Source organism: Tachypleus tridentatus, chromosome 9, assembly GCF_004210375.1.
Source record: "Tachypleus tridentatus isolate NWPU-2018 chromosome 9, ASM421037v1, whole genome shotgun sequence".
NCBI classification, from domain to species: Eukaryota; Metazoa; Arthropoda; class Merostomata; order Xiphosura; family Limulidae; genus Tachypleus; species Tachypleus tridentatus.
In genome coordinates this window covers 84822948-84842554 of record NC_134833.1, presented here as the reverse complement: position 1 = coordinate 84842554, position 19607 = coordinate 84822948, and the positions used below count along the sequence as shown (strand labels likewise).

The 19607-nt window shown below is 31.7% G+C and overlaps 1 pseudogene across 1 annotated transcript in view; it reads left to right on the top strand.

Annotated features, from left to right (window-relative positions):
- Positions 1–224: 224 nt before the first annotated feature.
- LOC143225655 (eIF5-mimic protein 2-like) overlaps positions 225–19607 on the top strand; it is a 36970-nt pseudogene continuing 17587 nt past the window's right edge. The window contains exons 1-5 of the transcript XR_013013975.1: positions 225–295; positions 6672–6742; positions 7041–7217; positions 14841–14950; positions 18528–18593. The product of XR_013013975.1 is annotated as an eIF5-mimic protein 2-like (transcript). The remainder of the gene's footprint in view (positions 296–6671; positions 6743–7040; positions 7218–14840; positions 14951–18527; positions 18594–19607) is intronic.

The window sequence follows — 19607 nt, the reverse complement described above, 5'->3', positions numbered from 1 at the left end:
TGTTAGATGTTACAAACTTCTCTTCAGCTCAGTTGGGTGAAAACATCAAAGGAATATATATAAATGTGTTATCAAAATGCAACTTAACTGTAAATCAGATTTTTCTATCACTACTGATAATGCTAGAAATGTGATTAAAGCTGTGGAATTGTTTTCCAGTGAAGGAAATGAGACTGTTCATGATGAAATTGATGCAAGTAAGCTGGATGATATTGAACTAGGCAATGTTTTTCTGTTAAATGTGCTGCTCACACTTTGCAACTTGCAGTGAAACATATTTTTGGGTGGACTGTGTGTAAGTAATTTATCTCAGATGCAAAAATTGTCTAAAATTTTGCAAACTGCAGCTATAATAAATATCTTAAAGAAATATCACATGCCTGTCATATGTGTGATGATATCCTGTTTAGTGGAACTATTTATTGAAGAGTTTATTAAAATAAATGGAATGGACTTTAAACTTTTTCTAGTCTTGGGAGAAATTATGCACCTATTAGAACTGATTAAAAAAGCTACAGTACAGTTTCAGGAAAATTTAACTCTAGGAGACTTCTGTTAGGTGTGGTTTGTTTACAGAAGTTAAATATCGAAAAATAAATGTCTGCTGGCTCACAACATCATAGAAGTAATAATTACAAGGGAAAAAGATGTAAAAATTAAGTATTACTAACTTCGTTATCAGATTTAGTATTATCTGAAGCAGAACGGGAATGAGCCATAAATCATTTGATAAAACCTAATGGCAATTTATGTGCAACGAAATCCTAGACTTGAACTTCAGGTAACTCGGAATCAGAAGAGCAGATAGCATATTGTACATCAGAAGGTGAGTAAGAAAACGTGCTTAGAGTGGCTGCACAAAGCAAGAAAAACTCAGTTACTCCAAAAAAATGCTATTGCTTTGGCTCTGAAGGACTTTGGAAATTCGAAAGATTTTCAGCATACAGCAGTCTAATTTCATGGTGAATCACAATGAGATAAAGCATGATGACTTGTTCAAATTGGCTGTAATTGTGCATGCTGTTCCAGTGACACAAGTCAGTGTAGAAAGGTCATTTTTAATTTTTAGAATCATCTTAAGTCCCCAAAGAAACAGTTTGGTGCCTGAAAACATTGAGAATATCTTAGTTGTTCTGATTTCAACTTGTAAGCTTATGTTATATAATGCATGTATTTTTTATATAAAAAAGGAATTACATTAGAAACTCCTTTTTTAGTATTTCTGTTTTAGAACTTGATATGTTTGTACAATTATGAATTAATGTATTAAATGAATTTAACTAAAATAAAAATAAAGTATTGGAAACAATGAGAGATAAGGTTGTCTTAAATGTGTATTTATAAGGATTGTAATTGAACAGAAGCAAAAAGATGAGTAAATAGGAGACTTCATCTCCAGAAAAAGGGAAGAAATGGGAAAAAAATAGTTCCCAAAGTGTGGCATTTATAAAGATTAATTATAAAAAAAAACTTGTATAGAGATGAAAAAGTTATCTTTCAAAACTAGGTGTGAATGTAAATGTACAAGTTGACCAAAGTGTACATGTTGCTACAGAAGAAGTTAATAACCATTTTGAAGAAATATAAAAAAACTGAAATTGAAAAGGAATTCAAATAAAAAAATAAAAGTCTTTTCAATAAGTCAGTATTTTTTCTTAGACAAGTGACCAAAATTGTACCTTGTATTTGAAGTAGGGCATAGTGAATAATACATACAGAGAATAGTTACCTCATTTAAATTTATGATTTTGTTCTGTAATGATAGCTTCAGCTAGCTTACATAAAGACATCAAGAAACCTTCCATTAACTTATAAAGCTGAATCATACAAAATTCCATAAATGCAGCACAAGTGACATTCACATGGTGAAAGGCAATTCTAGTGGATACTGGTTAGATTTCCACCAGTGTGATGTTACATGTTTAAGTGATGCTAATAAAGAACTGCAAATAGAGAAAACTCTTCACCTAACTGAAGAGTAGGTAAGTATTGTTTACTGCAGCTCAAAATATGGTGGTATAACTTTCAAGATAATTGTGTGTCACATACCAGTTAACAATAAATAACTTTGTATCTGTGATATGTTTGTTACATCATCTACCATTGTTTAAGTCTAGATGAGGTGATTGCATGAAATAGCAGGAAAGTTGTTTTTAATAGAAGTTGTGTGTATGTAATGATTATGTGCTAACAGAGTTGCAACTGAAGGTAAAAATATTACTAATTTTTCTCTTAAATACACTCTAATTAGCTTTACTTTAACAATAGAGCACAGCTTTGATGGTGTGAGTGACTTATCCACCACTACAGCAAAATTCTTTTATTCAGTCAGGCTATTTACCAGGTTCCTATCTGCATTAAACATAATCCAAATTATGACAATGACTATTTTCTAACACTAACTATAATTAATGGTTTTTTGTCTAATTTATTTATTTATGTAAGTTCTATAATTCCCTCAACATTTTCAGTATGGCTAGAAATACCTGAGAGTTTAACATAAATAAACTGTTTTGATTTACTAATACTTGTAACTATAGTTAATATAAACAAGAAAGTAAAACAAAGGTCAAAACAGTGGCTCTTGAGGCACTACACTTGTAACAAGGGCTCATTAATAACAATTACTTTTCCCAGTTTCAATTCTTTAGATAACTTTTATCATCTCTTTTAAAATTTGGAGTTACACTAAATTTTCCAGTATTTAGGCCATATTTGTAGCTAGTCACTGGTGTCCATGGCCCAATAACCATTTGACAGTATCCTGAATCCTCAGCCAGTCTTGAAAAATCAGAATAGAAAAATATGATTGATATCATTCTGATGCCTATAGGGTTTGAAGTCCAAATCATTTAAATACCTATCTACTGCCTTTTGATATAAAAAGAAAGATGGAAACTTGTATATCTAATTTTTCTTGTCATTTAAAACCTGAAGAAAGCTTTGTTCAGACATTCTGTGTTTTTCATTTTGTGAAAACCATTAAAGGATTATTATTCAAGTAATAACAAACTGTGATTATAGTCGGTTATGTACTGAGAAAGAAGCTAAAACTCATTCTCTCAGTATATCTAAGTGAATATACTTTTCTAAGATATCTAATTATAAAGATTAGAATACATTGTTTCTTCTGTCTACACTGTTGATCTTAATGATATTTTTATTCATAAACTCAATACTGTCTTAAGAAGCTTGACCAGCTTAGAAGATTTAGGCTATATATATATATATGTGTATAAGCAACAAATTTATAACCTGCAGTAATTCATTTAATGGGTAGCAGTTGGTACTTTTGAAAGTGATGACATAATCATATAAAGTTCTGTTTTTACTGATGCAGAGAAATAATTTAACTGAGTTATTAAATGACCTTAAAATTGTTGGCAAATTAATTTTGTCTAGAATAAAGACTGTTGTAATGATTACCAAAATGAAATGTTTCTACCGTTATAGAGTAAAGCCTTTAATTCTCTCTACATTCAGTGGAATAACACAGGATTGATACATGTTTGTTCTTTGATAACATTGCAGCCATCCTATTTATCAGTTTCAAATGTATTACTTTTATTCATTATAATCAAATTTGTCTTTAGTAGACAGTAAAGTTTAATATTTCTTTTTATCCTTTTCTGCTTTTTTTTTTTTTAGTAACTCATTTATCTTGAATTAAAAGCAGTTTATTTTGAAACATTTTTCCACATGTCTACCATGTCATCTCAATTATGTCTTTTCGACTTAGAACTGAGTTTTTGAAACTTGAAAACAAAAACTGAGAACTTGATTATGCAATTATCAACCTTCTCCTGATATTTCTTCACTTGAACTGTGCAATTATTTTATTCAGTAAGGGCTAACAGTAAATCTAAAGTTTTATCTTTTGTGGTTGGTTTTCTGACCACTCCAAGAAATCTTTTTCTGATTAATTGATTCCATACAATCCCATTAAAGGTGTAAAATAAAAGTATTTCATGATGATGAGAAACTCACTTGAAGTTAAAATATTGCAAGACAGCTGGTATGGGTATCAAAACTTTTATTAAAGTAAAGTAGAGAACAATGTTTTTGACCTTCTTAGGCCATCTTTGTTGACCTGAAGATGAGCTAAGAAGGTTGAAACATTGTTCTCTATTTTAATAAAAGTTTTAATTCCCATCATACAAAATTAAAGTATGTTAATTTTTGCACTAGTATATTTAATTATAACCCTGATCTCATTATTCAGTTTCTTAATGACATCACCTGTCTTATTAGGTAGCCTATAACAACTGCCAACTAAAATCTTTCTGTTTTGAAACTCCTGGTTGTAATCTGTATAAACTCCACCTTGAGTACAACTTTTTATATTTGATCCAACTAGGCTGCACTTCATCCCTTACATAAAGAGCCAAGATACTCTCTCATTTCAGAGTATATTAGAGTTGAAAAATCTACCTTGGGATTTCAAAATAGTTCTTAGTATAAAAGTTGAAACATCAGTAATAAAATGCAAATTATCCTTTTTTTTTTAATAGTGACTGAAAATTGTAATAGGTAATTAGAATTATTTATTGTAAAGAGTTTTATGCCTCTTAACGTTTTACAACTGCTTTAATTTAATGTTATTTATGTTTTTTTTATTGCTGTTTAAACTATCAAACTACTTTCAATTATTACAAAAACATACCACCCAACTGGACTGTAGACAGTTTGGTGTCAGTTCACAACACACATCTTATTAATTTAAGTTTTTGTGTAAAGTGTAATAGGTTTTAATTTGAATATTTTATTTTTACCAAAAGATATATATACCAAGGAACAAAAATATACATATAGAACAAGAAATTTATCACTATAGCCCAAAGCCAGTTTGCATTCAGGTGTCTGCTTTTGGAAGCTTTTTTATTCCCTTCTATGTTTATTGCTGAAAAATAATTTATGTAGCTTTCCAGTATATGATGCAAAACACAAATATTTTTGGTACTACAATAGAATATTCCTAAACTTTTGAAATTTATCTGGCTTTCTAACTGGGTTAAAATTCCATTACTTTTGGAGCTCCAATATCAGTCTACATACATTATCTACTTGTGGCATAATGGATTTTATGATGAAAACAAAATAGAATATCAGAACCATGCAGTTTGCAATATTATATTTCTGTTGGTTATGAGTGTACCATTGATAAGTAGTCATGAACAAATAAGTGATTTTAAGAGTATGAAGAGTTGGGAGGAGCATGTGTAGTGTTTGTGATAAATTTATATCAGAAAATTGAGAAGGTGAGAAGATCTTATTTTATATTGTGACCTATAAATATCCATAGCATGTGTATGTAATTGGTGAACTCTTAGCTCGTATAAGAGAAAAAGCAAATGTTATAATTCAGAATACAGAGGGTCATATGACACAGAGAAGTGAAGAATAAGAATTTATTTAAATATGCCATTTAGATAATATTAGGATTAAGTTTAAACTATGTTTTAGTGCTAAGTGTATTGACATACACTGGTCATTAAAAAAAAAAAGTTTTGTTAAAATTTGAATGCACCTGTGAAAAAGGTAATGATGTGCATTTTCACCCAGAGATGCAAGTTTTAATGTCAGTGTATGTGTGTGAATAAAAGTTTGCATAAGAAAGCTTAACCTATTCACTGTGGCTGGGGCATATGTTTCTCAGTGCTTCCACCCCCTCATACTGCAACTGGGATAAATGTTTCCCATTCTTGATGATGTTTAAGTCTTCTTCTACCATGCCTGGGTTCATCATGTGGATTATTATCACTAGATTAAGAGACACCATTCTCTTGTCTCATTGCTTCTTTATCTTACATTTGAACACAACTTACTTTCACTGTTCTCTGAGTTACGTGAGTGGAGCACATCAAGTTTTACTTATTAATTAGTGTGACTATTTACCACTTTAGTGATGCAGGTGGGGTTGGCATCCATTTGTTGTACATTTCACTTAGACACCTTGGTTACTGAAAGGCTAAGTAGAAAACATAAAGGGAAGTTATGTCAACATTGTGTAGGATGCTACTAAATAGTTTCCAATTCATTTTACTTTTCATACATCATGAATGACAATGGGAAACATTTGTCTTGTCATTAACAGTGTTGGGGGTAGAAGACTTGTGACATGTGTTTTAGCAGTAGTGAAAGGGTTAAATATAAAAATTACATAAATAGCTCAGCAACTCTTCTAATTGTAATCAGTGTGATATGTTAAATATGTGATGAATTATTTTCATTAGTTGAGAATAAGTATCACACAAACTTGTTTACTTAGATGGAACAGATACTTAGATATAATTTTGTTTTCTGAGCAAAAATTTGTGAAAATGAAAAATTTAAAGTATGTGTATTAACCAGTGCTGTATGGATGAAAAGAATAATAATTTAGATATATAAAGTTCAGTTGCACTTAATTGTTAAAAATTTGACACATTTTAGCCCTCTGTAAAGGCATTGTTAAATTATGATTTGTGATGTGATGGCTGATTATTGCTTTTTTTGGTTTTGTTATAGAAGTTATTAGTAGAATACATTAACCTATGTTTTTGTTATTTTTTGTATGCTATTTTACTTGATAATATAACATTGTTTTCAATTTTGGAAATAAAGATAACATTAACTTTTGTGTGTACTTCTTTAGCATGTATATTTACTTAGAGATGATTTCTTTTCTGCAGCTGCATTTGTATGAATCAGAAAGTAGAAAAACCGACACTATCAGGTCAACGCATCAAAACTAGAAAAAGAGGTTAGTTTTTAAACACTAACAAATCGGTAATCCTTTAGAATAAACTCCCAGTTGTTTAAAGTAACTTGTGAATAAAACTTGCAGAAACCTAAATTTAATTCATTTCTGAAATAAATTTAAGTGTGTATTCAGTCTATTAAATTGTATATAAAAGTAAGGTTCAGATACAAACATTAATGTTCACAAAAATACTCTTATAAGAGCTTTATCTTAGTCATATGTTGTTTTATAAATTTTCAATATATTTATCATGTGAGTATAAAGTTATGTTGAGTTTCTCTTTGTATCTTTTTTGAAGATGAAAAAGAGAAATATGATCCTTCAGGATTTCGAGATGCTATTCTGCAAGGTCTTAATGAGGCTGGACCTAACTTAGATGCTGTTTATAAATTCCTGGATACTGCTGGATATAAGCTTGATTATAGGCGTTACGGAGAAGTTCTTTTTGATATATTACTGGCTGGGGGCCATCTAGGTGAGACTTTCTTTTAAAGATAAAAGAATAGTACTTCTGAGGTTACTGCCTTTTTATATATGTTGAATTTTTTGAAACTTTGTTGCAATGCTGAGAGATATTACCAGCCTTTCATATCTTTTCATCTCAGTAATTCCAGTTGGACCACAATAGTGATTGCAAAATAAAATGTTAAATACTTTGAAGAATGGATTGCCTTAATTACATTTGTTTGAAAAACAAATTGTCTCTGAAAACATGAACTTGGGCTATTTTTACAAATAATATTAGGCTTAATACTGCATTTAGTAAAGGTCATTACTGTTAAAATAGCTTTTAGAATAACCTGCATAAAAAATCATTTGAAATAATCACTCGTTGAGTTGAAGTAAATGTTTTATCTAGATTGTACTTGGTACTCAATTAGAAATTGAAATACTTTATAATGCATAGAATTCTTGGCTTCAGGAGTGTTTTATGAACTTGTACATATGTAGGTAAAAACTATTTCATGCTATATTTTTTTAGCCTAATCGTAATGTCTATGAGCAGCTATACCCAGAGAATTTTAAAATTGGAAGTAACTAAAAGATATTTTTGAAATTTCTCTGAATTCATCTAACAATCAATGTACAGCTGGTGTGTGTTTGTTGCTATATCAGTCTTAAAGTATAGGCAGCTAATTAATTACTGAATTGCATTTTTTAAATTAATTTTTAAGCATAAAAATTACTTCCTTCACAAAAATGTATTAATGCTTATCTATTTCATTATACTAATATTCGTTATTAATTTTTTTGTATTTCTATCAAACTGCACTAGTTGCTATCTGGATATGTAACTATTAAAGAACATTTCTCAGTGCAGCTGGCTTGGTTACATTTGTTTTGATAGGAAATGTTTTATTGTAGTTCTGACTAATCAAAACACTCAATAAATGCCAAATACTTGTGAATTAATAAAACAGTCAGGTTTTTGAGTTTGAATTTTCTCAGCTATGTTTTTATTGAATTTGAATATTAGGATAAAATTGCTGTAAATAATTTAAATAAAAAATGATATTGCTTTTATTTTAATTTTTTAATTGATATACTTTATATTGGTTTGAGGAACACTTGTAATAAGACACCTTCACATATGAATAGTATTTGCTAAGAAAGTGTAATACTAATTTCCAGTATGTGTAATCTCCTCTCACAGCTAGTTAGAATCAGAGAAGCTAAATGTGAGAAGTGGTGAGTATCTGTTGGAAATGTTAACTTTGTTAAAATGGCATGGAACACAGTATTGGTGCAGGGTACAGGTATTTATTATTGATTCATTAAACAAGAAACAAGTGTGTTCATTTGAAAGAGAGCACTATATGGACCTGAATACATTATAAAAGTTTAGTCTCTGGCATAAGTTTATTGTTGTGAGTAAACAGTTTTATGTCAGGAGCTCTTTAATGTTGGAATTTTTACTCATGTCATCTTATTGCTGTAAGGCTATTTAATGTAAGAGGTTAAAAATAGCATATACTCTAAAGCACTCTGGTATTTATGTGTGAATGAAAACTTGTAGTAGACAGTCTTTCAGTTCTTGAAAAAAGTGCAAAGTATATATTTTTTCTACACAAGTTTTGGGTTCTTACTCATACTAAGTGCTCTTTTTAAACTATTAACAATTGATTTGTTTTTTTCTCTGTTTGTGAGACAGTTGAATATATTTTAGTAAGGAACTTGACTATAGATTTAGAGAAGAGGACATTTCAAAGTAAGAATACAGTAAACTGGTTTTGATACATGTAACAAGTTCTTTGATGTTAATAGTTTATTAATTTTAGTGTAGAATTATAACTGATGTTCTTTATCCTCATAATAAGAAAGGGGGAATTGTCTAAGTAACTAAATTATAAAATATTCTGATATCAGCATTGACCATTATATTAACTAAACTTCACCATAAGGGGATAAATTTATTGAATATGTTAGGCACCATATTATATTGTACAACAATTTTTGATTGTATTTTAGACAACTTGAGATATTAATGTTCATTAAAATTGTTTTGTCAGTAGCTCTTTTGCTACTGATTTGGTGCATTACACCAATCATTTGATTAGTAACTATCAATTTCTGTTCTATAACTTTTAACGTTTTGTGTATCTTCACAATATTTTGCAAGCTTTTAGTAAACATTACAAGTTTTTCATAGGCAAAAAAATCAGAATTTTAAATAAGTACTTTCACTAAAAATTTACCCTTGAATATATTTTGTTAAAGTGTTGACTTCTCTAATGTAAAGTGATTTTCATGCTAAGATTAGAAATGCTTTCCTTCATCTGAAAACTTTTGTTTCATTTGTATAATATCAGAAACCTTTTAAATAAATATTAAACTTTTTTCAGCAGAACTTTTGTATTTTATTTCCTCTACTCTGTACATGGTCAGCAAATACTACCCGCTGACACAATAACCATTTTTTTACCTCCAGGATTTCAACGTTGCCCATCTAAGCATTGGATATTTCCTCCCAAGCTTCACTTTTTATTCCCCACTCAAATGCCTTTGGCAATATCCTCTTCACTTACATCAGTGTGTCCTCTATGTTGGTACTCTATATAACCATCTCATTCAGATATCATTGACTTTCTCTTGACATGAGGGTTTAGATGAGGGTTCCTCTACAAATGTGCTGCTATGACAATTTTAGCATCACCAAATGGATTTTGTTATATTGTGTTATTTAATATTATTTATTTAGAAAAATTGGAAAGCATTATTTCCAGGCATGTATTTGCAGGCTATTATTTCCAGCTTGGAGGCTGATTGGCCATCCTGTATATTCCACCTCTAATATCTAATGTGTCTCAACATATATAGGGGGGGGATACTCTCAGTTGAGGTTGTCTGCCATGTGATCCACCATGAGATGGAGATGTAATTGGTCCAGAGGTGTCTCTCTCAGGTATTTTGAAACAGCTTTTGTAGATTATTCAGGATGGTTTGGAGAGAATTTGGACTTGCTTCTTCCAGTGTGCTCTTGTTTACCAGATTGGCTTCTCATGAGCTCAACTTGGACTAACCACCTACTGTTCCTTTACTTCATTTAGTTAATCAAGTGTGCTAAGTTTGGTTTTCTCCAGTCACCTATAAATCTACTCCCTCCTTGATGGCAGAAAGTTCTGAGGGCAAATATTTTGTTTTTCCTCTCTTATCAGATATTGCTGTTCATGCTGAGAGATTTTCTACTCAGTTATGTGATTGGATAGCTATGTCTTATCTCCCATGTTTGTCTGAACAGCATGCTTTGCCTTACTGCCACCAGGAGAATGTATATTTATAAAGACTTGATCCTCTTTTGGATATGTGGGGTTTCAGACTAGACCCTGTGATCACTATGAATATATCACAATTGTTTTGGATTTGATTGACTCTCATTACTGTTTTTCGATATTTATCTTTTCTACTTATTTTGTGAGAAGCTTATCAGCATTTCCCAAAGCAGTTTGAGGATGAATTGGGTCTTTTGTTGGCTTCCACCCTGGTCCATTTATCAACTTCTGCTCTTTCTTGTATGTTGTTGGGATTAATTGGGTAGAGATCTCTTACTGGAGGATGTTTGTCTACCTGCTGTAGCCCTCTGTAAATTACATGTGGCTTCTATTTTTCATCCCTTGATGTTTGTGGGTATCCTAAAGGTGTTGGAATCACAGATTGATGTTGCCCATTTGCATTCTTCCTTGTCATCATTGACTTCTGCTAGTATTGAAGGCACGAGTGCTTGTTGTGTGTCCTGACCCTGGCTTTTATTCCTCAAGCTGTTGGTGTTCAAAACAGGTATCATCTTTATCTTTGCAGCTCCTCCACTTGGACTGACCATAGTAAACTGTGTCAGTGATTATCTTAATGTGGGTGAGGTCTGTGGGAGTAAGGCTACACCATTTTCTGGCCATCTGGAATTCATTCATCCCAGATCCATGGATCCTTTGGGTTCTGGCAACAGGTCTGGTCATTCATTTCAGTGCATCTCCTCTGTTATCGTCTCAGTCTGTGATATTTCCACTTCCAAACGATCCAGTAAGTGTGGACCTTCATTTCAAGGCAGTCAGGGAATTATTGATAAATGGGGCTATGGAGAGAGTTGATCCTTTTCTTCTAGGATTTTATTTCTGGTTATTTGTTGTGCACAAAAAGACTGTTTACTGGTTGCTGGTCATTGATCTATCTCTTTACAACCAATTTTTAAGTCCTGTTTTCATGACAGAGTCCTTTCTCAATCTATGTTGGCATTTTTCACCAGGTCTATGGATTATCAAGTTTGATGTTACAGATACTTATTGTTGCATTCCCATAGCAAAGTCATCCTGCTGATACCCACGTTTTGTGCACAAGGTTTGGTAGTTCAGGCCTCTGCCATTTGGAATAGTCTCTACACCGTATGCCTTCTGCAGAGTGGTAAGTAAGAGCTTTCTCTCATCATCTTCAAACTTTGGCTCTGTGCACTCACCATTATTTGTTTTTCCTCTCTCACCAGATATTGCTGTTCATGCTGAGAGATTTTCTCCTCAGTTATGTGATGCCTGGTTTTTATTAAAGCCAAGAACTACATTCTATTACCAACTCAACATGTTGTCTCTCAGGGTGTTTTTTTCAATACAGTTTTAAGCAGAGCTCAGCTGACTCCCATCCATTTCTAGGCTGTGGAACAGGCAGTTACGATCTTATGTCTCCTCCTACTGCATGGATGGTTCGCTATCTTTTGGGATGTAGGCATCACTTGAACCTCTTGATTCCTTTGGGACAGGCTCTTATGTGGTCCCTTCAATGTTTGCTGCATGACCATTGGATCAGAAATTGATTCACTGGATCATCCAATCTTCCTAATCAGGAATAACATATCAGATTTTGAGTGGTGGTTGGATTGTAACAGTACTACAATTGGTGTTCCTGTACCACTTCCTTGTCTTGAGATTCATCACTTTCACATTAATAATGTAGAATTTCTTGTTGTCCATTGAACTATGGTTCAAGGTCTAGATCTGTGAAAGAGGTAAATTGTCATGACTTATATACTCAATCTCACAGTGGTGTCTTACATTTCCCTTTGATGGGGCACACATTCTCAGGGAGCCTTATTGTTTAACTTTGGATATTCTCTACTGGGCTCTCTCCCATCATATTAGCCCCCTGGCTTACCATAATCCTGGGGTGATGAATTTAATAGCAGCTCACCTGTTTCAACCACACCTTATTTTCCTGATCAAATGGATGCTGCTACTCCAGTGTGAGATTTTCTGGTGATTTTTCTCAGTTTGGGACTCCTATTATTGACACATTCACTCACTGGAACTCTGCACAACAGGGATGCTTGGCTCTTCTTTTTGATCAGTAGCCATTATAGTATATTGTTTGTAGGGGGAAGTCCACTCTGTCATCCTAATTCTAAATGCAAAGTGGTCCCATCTCGAGTCCTTGGTTCACCATAGTGTTTCATGTCATTTCTGTAACTCTGGAGGGCAAGTGGAATTCTTTTTGCTCACTTGTTTGGAGAGTTAGTGTGAATGTTCATAATTTTAGACCAGAATAGTAATGTTTTTGTGGTTTAGTAAGGCATACACTATCTTATCATTTTGAATCTGGGGTGTTGCCTTTTTGAACATTTCCAGTTGAGATTAAAGTTTGTCCACTTCAGTGTTGCTTACTTTCTTGATGCGATTCCAATGATTTGGAATGTTTCATTCTATGGGTGTAGGTTTGGATTTGATCACATATTTCTATATCCAACATGTGATCCAAATGCCAAATTAAGACTCCTTAATTCCAACCCCAAATTGTGGAACCTTACCTATGTGGTTGGAATTCAACTATAGTGATGATCACTCACTGCTTCTACCCTTGATGCAAGAACTGCACTCTGGGTGAAGAGCATACCTGTTCTGGATGTAGTGCCATTGTTCCATTCAGGTACCATTATTTTGGTGCATCCTTGATCTATGCAGATGCTTTATGTATGGATAATGCCCTAGCTGGCCTGTCCACCTTCTCAGTGTGAAATTTGAGGTTTAATTTCAATGGATGATAATTATGTTTTGAAAGTTAACATTTTTCTTAATTGAAAATGTTTTTCCAATAATGGTTGCCTTCACTGACAATCTCCTGCTTTTCTTCTCCACTTAGAGCTGGTATTTGTGACTGGGGTGGTGCCTGTCTTTAAAAAATTATAACATTATCTGTATGAGTTGCTTTTATACAGTACCAGCATTGAGGGTGCATTGATGTTGGTGGAGAGAATGTCATCAAAGGCATTTGAGTGTAAAAGATTGGAGCAAAGTGAGAAAAAATCCTATGCTTAGATGGGCAAAGCCAAAACCCTGTATGTTGAAGAATAGTTATAGTTATGGTGTCAGCAGAGGTAAGTATTATTAGAACGACATTATCTGTTTAGTAAAATGTTAACTGTGCTGCTCTCCTAACCACCACAAAACTTTAAAGATTTAAAAATGCTAAATAAAATGAATAGTTTTGTTCTATCCACTTTGGTATTGACCATGATTTTATATTTCTAACTTTTTCACATCTATTTCCTATATTTATTGTCAGAAGCTGAAGTACAAAGTTGTCAATTATGTTATTATATAACAAAATGTTTTCTTGTTCCTGGGCAGAAGTGTTATTTCCCAATTGCTTATGCCTAAAATAAATGGAAAAGACCTATTTTTCTTTTCAAATTTTGTTTTTGTGAGCTGAGATCGTATAATGAAAACATGACGGGAGACTATATTTAGGGGCTGAAACGTGAAAGTGATTTACATTTCAGTCTCAAATCTTGAAAAAGTAGTCACTTCTAAACATTTTTGTATAACTTTAGTATAAATACATATAAATCTTGATTCATATGTTGTTTTATTCAGACCTTATGTAAATGAAAATGTACAAATTTACCCGTTTTTATATAGAAAATAGGTTAATTTCTAAATTTCATTATCCAGGTCACAAAAGCAAAGTTTGAAGGGAATAATGGTCATTTTCTGTACTTTTACAACATGAGCAATTAAGAAATAACACATACTATCCAGGAACAACATTTGTGGTACATAGCGTTATTAATGAATCATTACTCTTGCCATTAGACTGTTTATCTGACACTTTAGTATGATACAGTTGATAGCAAATAAGTTTGTGTCAAAAATACCAGAATTTTGGTTGCATCAAGAATTGTCTAAAATAGTAAAAAATGAGAACGTATTTATGATAAAGCTCTGTATAAAGTCTGAGCCAATCTGATAAACTTGGTATGTATTTGGATGTTGTTTTTTTATCTACCTGGGATGGCTGGAATGTGTTGGTATAGATGTACAGAGTATTCAGTTGCTTATGACCATGTATTTATATTATTAATACTTACATGTAAATGTTTAATTTTTATTTGTTTTTCTTAAAACATGATATTAAGTAAAAACATATATGTATAACAAATGATTCATAGTATTTGCAGTGTTACTAAATGCCTTTGCACTTGTTGAGGCTCATTTGTTTTCTCAAGTGGAAAGGGAAGACAAATTAATTTTTGTAGATTTCAAATCATTGTTATAGATTGTATGTATGTATTTTTATATAGATAGCTGCGTGTACTTCAATAAAACTTACTTTTTGATTATAGCACCGGGTGGCACTATTGTTGATGATGTTGACACAAGTAAACCATTACGTACTGATGTCTGTGTATTCTCAGCAGAAAACAACTTGGAGTCTCTGAAAGGTTATGCCCAGGTAAAGTAAGACTTATTTTTCACCTTTATATCTTAGGATATTTAAAACATTTTTTTTTAAATCTGTCTTTAATGTTTAACATGCTATGTGTTATATGGTATGAATCAGGTCATTTTATTGATAGTTAGGCAATACTAAAATTTTGATTTTTTAATAAAAATGTTGTTACAATGTATGTGTACTTTTCTTGTTGGATTGTTCTGATGTATATGGATATAATTTTTTTAATCAACCATTTGATGAGATGCTGACAACAGTACATAGAGAAATAGACATTTCCTCAAAAACAGGATGACTTTCATGAGGTTACTAAACTCCCTTTATGCACATCACCCATTCAATAACATTATCATTTCTAATTTGCTCCTGAAGAAAAAAGGTCCACCTCTCAGAAAGCACTCATGTTATAGGGATTTTCTATCAAGACTTCTTGAAACTACATGTTTTTATAATATCATGAGAAAAAAATATTAGTCTGATATAAGAACTCTCCCTTATATGTATCTATTCATGCCATTAATATAACAAAAATTTTGTTTTAGTGGTAGATAGGTAATACTGAAATGTCATTTTTTTAATAAAAATGTTGGTATTATACAGATGTAAATTTTTGTTGGACTTTGATGGGACTGATGCAGTTATTTTTTCATTCAACCCTTTAAACTGTGTGAATAAAAGAATTGACTGGTAATTTTCAGAAATATTATGTTTCTGTTCACAATAATCAAAAATTTCCTGAAAATAACATACTTGAATGAATGCAGGATTGTTTGGTACATTACAGTGTGCCACAAATTTTAGTACTTCAGATGCATAGAACTAGTGAATCAATATACTATAGCTTATAAAAATTGAGATTGTAATCCAGTGAATACGTGTGCATGAAGTGTGTGCCACTTTACATATATTTCACTACATTATTTCAAGTTTAAAGGAAATACAGATAAAAATTAGTCATGAAAACGTCAGAGTGAGGGAAAACTATACAAGCAATTTAATTAGTCAATCTGTTGTGTTTTACCAGCAGAAGTAATTATGAAAGTAGTCTTAAAAATACCCCCTCCCTCAAAAGTGCAACTTCCTAGTCTGTACTATAAATAGCTTTTATCTGACATGCACTGATTTGTAAATTCTTTTGCATGTTTTAGGCCTTGAACAATGTTCCTACCTGTGCATATGTCAGTGTATATTGTGCCAGCCAATGGGAGGTTAGTACATCCTCCATATGCAATAATGTCCATGGTCACTTGGAAGTCAACACAGGCTTTTTCTTGATAAGGCAATCTAAACACCAGAAATGGGGAGAAAGAGTGGGAGGTGGTGCTGAAAGGCAGTTATCTGTTTGAAATACATTTTCAGGTAACTACAGAAACAATATTTATTTCTCTACACCACAAAGAGCCAGAATTCCACATTCAAGATGGTGGAAGGCCCAGTGAAGAGAAGTTACAAATATAAGATGGTTTTTGAAAATAGCATCAGAGAGGGAAAATTCCAGATTGTAATAACCACTGGGTGGGCCATAACCTTGTTGAATAGTAGTCAGTGAGAGATGTCATCCTTCTCGAGCATCAGTAACAAAGGAACCTCTATATCTCACGATATACCTATTGAATTCTCTACATTTAGCAAAAAGATGTATTCATAAAAATGTTTGGGTTTTAACATGCTGCTGTGGCGTAAAAAATTAAAATTTGTTCAACCAATTATTATCTCACTAGTAGCTGACTGGGTGTATAATTTGCTAGGCTAAGTATAAGTCAGGCTGTCTTGTTTTGGAGAAATACTTGCAGGGAGTAGCATCCTTAATTTGTGTCCCAAGATAAATTCAAGACCTATATTGCTGGACTTAACCATCAAGAGTGGCTTTTTTCAGAAAGGCCTTTTTCTAATTATTATGTATAACTTGTGGTTTCACATTAACAATTCTAGCATTGACATTATGTTAAGAATCAAGATAATTATATTCATTTATGAAATCCTGGTCATATCACTAATCAGTTCAATTCTTTAAACTTATTCATCAGTGATGAAAATGTTCAAAATAATTTGTCTTTAAAAATTTTACTTGCCTTATCCCACAAAGCACACTTATACAAAATCTAGATGCAATTGCTGTTTATCCAGTCTTGCCAAAATAATTTTATTTCTCTATAGCTCTTACAAAAAATGCTATGAAGTCAAAAGTGAGTTATTTATGAGATAAAACTATTAAAAATGATATAGCAAAGCCTACATTGTCTAGTTTTATTATTTATTTCAAATTTTACTGTCTTATTTTTGAACCAAACACTTCTTATCCATAGTCCTTTTTATTCCAGATGGTATAAATTCATGAATACATTGTCTCAGCACCAGCTCAGTTTTTCTGGAATGATATATGGTGTTTGCATCAGAGTTCTGTATTTGTGTAATTTATGGTTTGAACATTTAATCCTTAGGAGTTTGCAACACCACATGTAGAACACTTCATGTGAAAACATATAAAGAAATCATGGTTGTGTGATATACACAGAAACGGTTTGAAGGTTTATATATTCACCCTAGAGAGCCCCACGCTAGTACAGTAGTAAGTCTACGGATTTACAACGCTAAAATTAGGGGTTTGATTTCCCTCCATGGGCTCAGCAGATAGCCCGATGTGGCTTTGCTATAAGAAAAACACACACACTCATCCTAGAGCTGGCATTCAAAGATTATTGCACTTCTTTTACTCCATACAGAAACAATGTTTGTTACTGTACATGTGACTGAGTGTTTGTGAATTAGAGGGATCTGTGCATGTAGTTTTCATTTGAGGTTTAGAGCTGCACACTTAAGTGTTTGTATGTATTTGCTAAACTTTGCAGTTCTGAATTCATGGGAACTAACATAACATATCTGTCTAGAAGTCTACCTGAAGTGCTCTTATAGGAATAGAATGGATGAAGTATGAATAATAAAAGTAAAAATAAATTACTTGTTCAATGGACAAAGGAGAACTGTGAAATGTGTTTGTTTTTGGGTGTATGGGTGATATGAATTCCACACCCTTAAGATCATTACTTCTGTTACGTGAAATGTAAGATTAAACTATTAATTTTGCTACTAAACTTTGGTTTCGTTAGTGTACATATCAAAAATAAAGCTCAAATTACAGTAATTGTATATGCATCTCACTTTTTATTTAATTACTGCAAGAAGATTTTTTTTAAAGACCTCTCATTTTCTGGTCTCTCAGACTAGTAATTTTGTTTGTAAGGAATACGAGTAGTAACAGAGACCGTCACTTATTATTATCATAAAATTTACTTCTGCAGTGGGGACAATCTTCCATATTTTAACTAGGTACATGTAGTGGGAGTAAAAATTATCAGTAATTTGAATTGTTACCTGCCTACTTCAGTTAGTGTTTGTCATTGATGTGAGTTTTAGTTTTTAATTTCTTTAATGTGTTTTACAAAAGCAAATAAGTACTGGAAATATTAGAAAGTAATACTAAACATATGTTTTTAAATGGTAATTTTAATGCTTTTAGATAATATCAACAATATTTATTATCACTTTTATTAGAGTGAAAATTTTCTCATTTTTGTAGCTTATTACAAAATTAATTCGTCGGTACAAGTATCTGGAAAAGACACTAGAGGATGAATTCAAGAAGGTAAAAGAGTTAAATATTTTATATTTTTTTCAACTAAGAAAGTTTTGTTATCTTATTAGATTTTAATTTATTGCTAAACATTACTCATAGGCTTGTTTATAATAAATTTCTTTACATGTACTAACAATGACCTTGAACAATCAGAAACATCGTAGAATCTTATAAGTTACTTTGTTTTGAGAATTCTACCTGAAAGTGTGTAATGCAACATCCCACACTGTCCATTTTGGTTTTTATAAATTGAATATTCAATGCTTTCAATTTGATATTTGACTGTGTCAGATGCATTTTCATTTATTTCATTAGCAAAGCTCTCTTGTAATGACTTCACATGTGCTATTTACTCAGTTCTTTGGAAACTTTATTTTTTCATTAAAAGTGAAAGTGAAAACAAAAGTTGCTTTTAGAATAATCATTTTTCTGTATTAGCACACTTTGGGATATATTTAACACAGTTCCTATGACACACTTAATATGTAACTCTCGTGAAAGTTCTTTATAAAAATGAAACTGTTTGATTAAATACTTTTAAGATTGTCTTGTATCTTCCTAAGATTATGTAGTTTTTAGAAAAATTTGATTTTTTCTACTATTTATAATAAAACATTTGTTATTTAACATAGTTAACTGCACTCACTCTGAATAGTTCACAAGCAGTGTGATTTTCATTTTCAGTATAAAAATACTATATTATCTGTATAATCTGTAGAACCTCCTAAATGAATATCAAATGCCTTTTAATAAAAATTATTATTTTCCATTTTCTCTATTATATCATTAACTGTAGATATTACAATCAACATGCAGTGAAATGAAATGTGTAAATTTAATAAACAGAAATACGTACATATTTTTTAAATGTTCCAAGAGCACTTTGTATCATTCTGTTTTTGACATATGAGTAATTAATTTCATGTAATTATCTTTTCACTTATAGTTTATTTTTAATTTTCCTTTCCAGTTCTTTGTCTTTTATTCTTGATGCAGGTATGCCAGTGTGATCCCCTGGTTATT